The sequence below is a fragment of the Lycium barbarum genome, chromosome 6 (genome assembly GCF_019175385.1).
Source record: "Lycium barbarum isolate Lr01 chromosome 6, ASM1917538v2, whole genome shotgun sequence".
Taxonomy (NCBI): domain Eukaryota; kingdom Viridiplantae; phylum Streptophyta; class Magnoliopsida; order Solanales; family Solanaceae; genus Lycium; species Lycium barbarum.
The window spans coordinates 18,981,568-18,989,226 of record NC_083342.1 but is presented as its reverse complement, the minus strand read 5'-3'; positions in this window follow the sequence as shown (position 1 = coordinate 18,989,226).

Sequence of the window (7,659 nt, the reverse complement as noted above, 5' to 3'; positions counted from 1 at the left end):
GATCCTGGTTCTACATTATCATTTATATCTCCACTCGTTGCTGATAAAATTGGGATAGAATCCGAACCGATAGAGCCTTTTGAGGTAGCTACACCAGTAGGGGATTCTGTTATAGCCAGTCAGATTTATAGAGATTGTTCCGTGATTATCTGTGGCCGCTGCACTAAGGCGGATTTGGTAGAGTTAGATATGATCGAGTTTGACGTGATTATGGGTATGGATTGGCTAGCTTCTTGCTATGCTAATGTTGACTGTCAAAAGAAGATAGTCCGATTCCAATTCCCAGGGGAGCCAGTTATAGAGTGGGCAGGTAATACAGTATCGCCGAGGGGTAAGTTTATTTCATACCTCAAGGCTGAGAAAATGATCAGAAAGGGGTATATTTATCATCTGGTCCGTGTTCATGATTTAGAGGCAGAGGCACCGACTCTTCAGTCAGTCCCAGTGGTTAATGAATTTGTAGATGTATTCCCAGATGAGCTTCCGGGTCTACCTCCCGAACGGGAGATAGAGTTTGCTATTGATCTGTTGCCAGACACTCAGCCTATCTCTATTCCTCCGTACAGAATGGCACCTGCAGAATTAAAAGAATTGAAAGAGCAGCTGAGAGATTTATTGGAGAAGGGTTTCATTCGGCCTAGTGCGTCACCCTGGGGAGCTCCAGTATTATTTGTGAGGAAGAAAGACGGCTCGCTGCGGATGTGCATTGATTATCGGCAGTTGAATAAGGTAACCATCAAGAATAAATATCCCCTCCCCAGGATTGATGATTTGTTTGATCAGCTGCAGGGTGCCAGGTACTTCTCGAAGATAGACCTGCGATCGGGTTACCATCAGGTACGGGTACGAGAGGCTGATATTCCCAAGACAGCATTCAGGACCCGATATGGGCACTATGAGTTCAGAGTTATGTCTTTTGGGCTGACAAATGCCCCAGCAGTATTTATGGACCTGATGAATCGGGTATTCAGACCGTTCTTGGATATGTTTGTGATCGTATTTATCGATGATATTCTGGTTTATTCTCGGTCAGAAGCAGAGCATGCAGACCATTTGAGGACGGTACTTGGCACACTTCGGCACCAGGAATTATATGCTAAATTTTCTAAGTGTGAATTCTGGTTATCTTCAGTGGCATTTCTGGGACATATTATTGGGGCTGATGGCGTCCGGGTGGATACCCAGAAGATCGAGGCCGTAAAGAATTGGCCTAGACCTACGACGCCGACAGAGGTGCGTAGCTTTCTGGGATTGGCTGGTTATTATCGGAGATTCGTGGAGAAGTTTGCTTCCATTTCAGCGCCTTTGACAAGGCTGACTCAGAAGGGAGCTAAGTTTCAGTGGTCAGATGCTTGCGAGCGTAGCTTCCAGTTGCTGAAAGAGAAGTTGACTACGGCTCCAGTCCTGACTCTTCCGGAGGGTCCAGATGGGTATGTGATTTATTGTGATGCCTCTGGTATTGGTTTGGGATGTGTGTTGATGCAGCATGGCAGGGTGATAGCTTATGCTTCCCGGCAGCTCAGAAAACATGAAAAGAATTATCCTACTCACGATTTGGAGCTGGCCGCGGTCATTCATGCCTTGAAGATGTGGAGACATTACTTATATGGGGTTCACGTTGACATTTATACAGATCATAAGAGCCTTCAGTACATCTTTAGGCAAAAGGAGCTGAACTTGCGGCAGCGGAGGTGGTTAGAGTTGCTGAAAGATTATGATGTTGACATTCTCTACCATCCTGGGAAAGCTAATGTTGTGGCGGATGCACTCAGCCGCAAGTCTATGGGCAGCCTAGTAGACGTGCCATCAGAGAGTAAAGAAATGGTTCGCGATATTCATCAGTTGGCTAGTCTTGGAGTTCGCTTGGCTGATTCTGGAGATGTTGGGGTTTCTGTTCGAGGTATTGCTGAGTCCTCTATTACAGAAGATATTAAGCGGCATCAGTATGAGGATCCTATTCTGGCAAAGTACAGAGACGCAGCGCTGGCACAGGAGAAGACTCCGTTTGAGATTTCACCTAATGGAGTGTTATTTCACAGAGGCAGATTGTGTGTACCTGACGTTGCAGGGTTGCGGCGACAGGTTATGGGCGAGGCACATTACGCCCGATATTCTGTTCACCCAGGGTCGACGAAGATGTACCATGATATCAGATGCCTATATTGGTGGGACGGTATGAAAAGAGATATAGCAGAGTTCGTTGCTCAGTGTCCAAATTGCCAGCAGGTTAAGATTGAGCACCAGAAGCCCGGTGGGCTATTGCAGGAGATGGAGATACCGACGTGGAAGTGGGAGATCATTAATATGGACTTTATTACAGGTCTACCTCGCACTCCACGGAGGTATGATTCTATTTGGGTTATTGTTGATCGGCTGACGAAATCAGCCCATTTTCTTCCGGTTCGGACCACCTATTCAGCTGAGGATTATGCCAGGCTTTATGTCAGGGAGATTGTACGACTTCATGGAGTTCCGGTGTCTGTTATTTCCGATAGAGGTGCCCAGTTTACAGCTAGGTTCTGGAGATCGTTTCAGGAAGGATTGGGAACCCAGGTGAGCCTGAGTACAGCCTTCCATCCCCAGTCTGACGGACAGGCCGAGCGCACTATTCAGACATTGGAAGATATGTTGCGTGCCTGCGTTATTGATTTCAGGGGTAGCTGGGACGACCATTTACCGCTTGTTGAGTTTGCATATAACAACAGCTACCACTCCAGTATTCAGATGGCACCCTATGAGGCTTTGTATGGCAGGAAATGCAGATCTCCGATTGGTTGGTTTGACGTGGGTGAGACTCAGTTCATCGGTCCAGATGTGGTCCAGCAGGCCGTGGATAAGGTGAGACTTATTCGAGAGAGATTGCTAGCGGCCCAGAGTCGACAGAAATCTTATGCTGATAAACGACGTCGACCGTTAGAGTTTCAGATTGGCGATTGGGTGTTCCTGAAAGTGTCGCCTATGAAAGGTGTTATGAGATTCGGCAAGAAAGGGAAGCTCAGTCCGAGATATATTGGGCCGTATCAAATTATTCGTACAATAGGCAAGGTGGCCTATGAATTAGATCTGCCAGCTGATTTGGGAGCGGTACACCCGGTATTTCATGTTTCTATGCTTCGTAAGTGTATTGGTGACCCTTCCAGAGTTTTTCCTGTAGATGATATTCAAGTCACAGAGGAGCTATCTTATGAGGAGCAGCCTATAGCCATATTGGATCGTCAGGTAAAAAGGTTGCGGAACAAAGATATGGCTTCTGTTAAAGTGCTGTGGCGGAACAATAACCGAGAGGAAATGACCTGGGAAGCTGAGGAGCATATGAAGAAGAAGTATCCTCATTTATTTTCGGAACCTACAGGTAATCCAATTCTCTATTTGACTTTGTTGTTTGATCAATAAATGTATGGTTGTGATAGTTGAGAAGGAAACTCCCCCAAATTGTTTGTATGACCCGTGAGATAAATCTAACATTCGCGGACGAATGTTCTTAAGGGGGGGAGGATGTTAGAACCCGTATTTTTGTACAGTGGAATAATCTGGATTAATTACGATAAGTTAGGGACAAAATTATTTCGGGATACAAAGTCGGGATTCTTGACCTTCGATTTTATTTTGAGATATAAGTTGTGCATGAATTTATTGGTATGGATCAATTAGGAAAAATTTGGGACCAAAAGTGATAAAATTAGAAGTGGAAAGTCATCCACAAATTCCATGTGGTGCCCACACAATTTGGTGTCATCTTTTAAGTGGTCCAACTCATTTAATGTGGGCCAAGGGACAACAATGCACTTCATATTAGTTAAAAGATGACCATGTATTCATCTTTCTCACTTCCCACAAAAAAAAAAAAAATATCTAAAAGTTGAAGGAGAAAACCCCCAACCTCACGGCCAAGTTGAAAAAAAAAATCAAGATCAATTCTAGCCTTCCAAAAATTATTTCTTTGGCACAAATCAACTATATTGAGGTCCCTAAGTAGCGTGGAAGCATTGTGGGAGCGATCAATCCACTATTTCTCATCTTGTGGAAACCCTAGGCTTGTGGAAGTTGAAGATAAAAAGGTAAGATTTGATCTTGTTCTTGTGTTATGATGGTTATATTCATGTTGTAGTATCTTATTATGGTTAAAAATCATGAAATAAAGAATGGTGAAGTGGATGCCATATGTATGAGGGTTGGGCGTGTGATGGGTGTTGTTGTGTTGTGATTGAAATTATGAATTAATGTTTAGTTAGTTGATTATGATCATTGTAAGGTGAAGAACAATTGGGAATCATCCATATATGTGTATGTGTAGTGTTGATTGAAATGGTTCACATTATATGACAATGAGCGAATGAATATCGCTTAATGTTTTAATCGTCGTCGCTTTGAATTTTATGCTGGAAATGAATGTTCATTGGTTCAAATTGAGGTTGTAGATGTTGCGGACTGATTTGGGGGCTTTTGTATATTTAATGTAATTGGTATATGGGCGAGATAGTATTGTTAGAAGGTGAATTGTGAATACAAACCATAATTTGTAAATGAAGAAAAAGTTAGAGGGGCTGTTTCGGTTAGGGGGCTGTTTCGGGTAGCTGGAGAAAAATTTGGATTATTGGAAATGTTGTATGAATTGCTTAGAATGTCCTTAAATATTGTTGGTAGGGGCATGGGTTAGTATGTGAATGTATAAGCGTCGATTTTGGCTTGAAGGTAAGTTGTCGAATTGAATTTATGTAAGTTGTTGAATAGTGGAAAAAGAAAGCTATTGTTGTTGTATTGCTTTCCGAATTAGTTGTTGATGTTGTTAGGTTGGTTGTTGCTGTTGTTGTTGATTGATATGGCCGAGTTAAATTCTCGGGGTAGCCTATTTACAGGGGAAATGCCGCCCAAATTTCCGTAGAGTTAAGGGCGAAATTGGAATTTAATGCCCAAAAAGTCTTTAGCTAATGTTTGGCATTTTATGGCTTGTTTGTAGACCTTGGGCAGCCCGAATCATAGTTTGGACTTAGCTGGAGTTGGATCATATTGGAGAGCGTTTGAGGTATGTAAAGCAACCTTCCTTCTTTTGGCATGCCTTAGTTTCACATAGGCTAGATTGGAGCTTTAAGGGAATTCCAAATTCGAGATCCGAGCATGTTATGATCCATATATATATATTCTTTGGCACTCTTATGTATGTTTTTATGAAATATGAACCATGATGTATTTGAAGTAATCGCTTTCCGAAATTCGCATAGAAAATGTTCGCTTTAAGGAATTTTGTAATCTCTGAATGCCATATTTTTCGCATAGAGGCTCGGATCGCTCCAATAATTTTTATAGGAGTTTGCTTGATGTATAATGGGTATGTTTTTCATAGGCGGACTCAGTTCGGGTCTATACTCGTCCGTGGGTCCCGCGACGCCCTTTATGTAAATTCGACAACTTTGAATCAAAAAGTGATAATTATTATTCCGATTTCAAATATGACTATTTTACTTATCCTTCGGATTTATAATAATGATTTTATGCATATGATTCCTCACTACTCCGCTCGTGCCTACTATGATATCGTTCGCCGGTTCCCGGGCCGGTTCTGTTGTCGTGCGCTTTTTGATATATTCCGGTGTTATGCTGTGTTTATGGTTCACCGTGCTCCTTGCTCGAGGGCCGGGTTCCACCTATGTTTGGCGTTATGCTGTGTTTGGCGTTATGCTGTGTTGTGATGTGTGACGGGGATTCGGAGATTTGAAACTTTCTGGTGTTATGCTGTGTTGTGGCGCCATCGACAGGCGGGCGACCACATTTTCCAGTGCCCTATGCATAATTTATACTTTGGGAATAAACATTTTGATATGTATTATTTTCTATATATCTGATTCGATTATTATTCAGATTTATTTCTGTACCTTCTGCTTTGCATACTCAGTACATATTTCGTACTGACCCCCTTCTCCGGGGGCTGCGTTTCATGCCCGCAGGTACAGACGCACAGCCTGGTGATCCACCTGTTTAGGATACCCTTTCTGCTATTCGGCGTGCTCCCCTCTTTCCGGAGCTTATACTTTTGGTATATATATTTATTAGTGCATTTGTATATATTCGTTCATGGGTACGGCGGGGCCCTGTCCCGTCATATGATTCTGTCGGTCTGTTTAGAGGTCTGTGGACATGTTTGTGGGTTAGGGTCTTTCTGTATGGATGTATGTACATGTCGTTTGGGTGATCCCATACGCCGAGGCGGCCGGTCCGCATATGTTGTTTGGGCGATCCTATACGCCGAGGCGGCCGGTCCGCATATGTTTATATCTTGCTTGGTTAGCCCTGTGTGGCTTTTGTTGGTATTTTCTGCGTGCAGGGTATATTGGATAGTCCGTAAAACAAAGGAAACTCTGCCGAAATTTTTCTGGAAATTACTTAAATTTGAAATAAAGCCTTGTCGGCTTCCGCCATATACTAGAATGAGTTGATGGAATTTGAGATAATACTTAATAGATGGGTTCGGGTGCTCAGATCGGGCACTAGTCACGGCCTACGGGGTTGGGTCGTGACAACAATCCTCCGAAGAATTTCGAAAATAACCTTCAAGCTTCAGCAGCTGATAGATAGAACTATCAATTTTGAACGTAGCATTTCCAGTCCTAGGAGGGACCACAGCAGAAGCATAATCAGCTTCATTGATGAATTCCGCAAATATATTTTCCTCTTCGTCCTAGTCTGGTGCAGGTGGGTTCACTTGGAGTCCACCTTGGTTTCCCTGATTGCGATTCTGTCTTCCAGCCATGTTCACCTGGTTCACCACAACAGCAAACAAGGTGTGATGGAATAGAAAAGGTTTTAAAGAAGAGTACACAACAATTAGTAATTTCTAAACCGTATTCCCCGGCAACGGCGCCAAAATTTGATACGCTCAAATTACACCTATTAATGGCGTAAAGCGGACGTTGTCAAATATAGTAACCCAACAAGGTTGGGGTCGAATCCCACAGGGAATATGGAGAGAAAAGGATACTAATCGTATGCGATACTAGTCTTTAAAGACTTTAATCCTATTCCTGATAGTTTGAAATATTTGTTGAATAATGTAATTGAATACTTTGACTAGAATTGTACTTAATGCGAGATAGAGACTAAGGTTGTGTTCCCCAATTTGATTAGATATTATGCTTCAGGTTTAAATGTGATATATTTCTAATGGTTGTTCTATGAATATGCACTTGATCTCTTACGGACTTCCTAATGTTTTCCAACAGTTAAGTCGTATTTCCTCTTTATGATTCTTCCGAATATAAACGAGTTGCAATCGAAGAGCGACCAATAATGCCAATTTAGACTTGTTCTTATCCCTAAGTTAGTCTATTAAATGAGGGTTAACGCCTCGAGTCATTTTTATTCAATCTTACCAATACTAGCTCTCTTTTCCAAGAAAAGTTAATATAATGGCTTAGGCTAATGCTTGCAATCATTACCCAACGCTAACGCACAAAGATAGAATAAATAATAACAACCATTATGCATATATCAATAGTAGAAACCCATTCACATAATATCCATCATGGGACCCACAACCTTAGCGTTAAAATTAGCTACTCATAATTTCTGCTAACAAAGAAAGCTTGAAAGTTAACATAATATACTTACGATGCGAATATAAAATGGAATGAAAGTGAAGTTGTTGCCTTAAATGCTCCAACCACT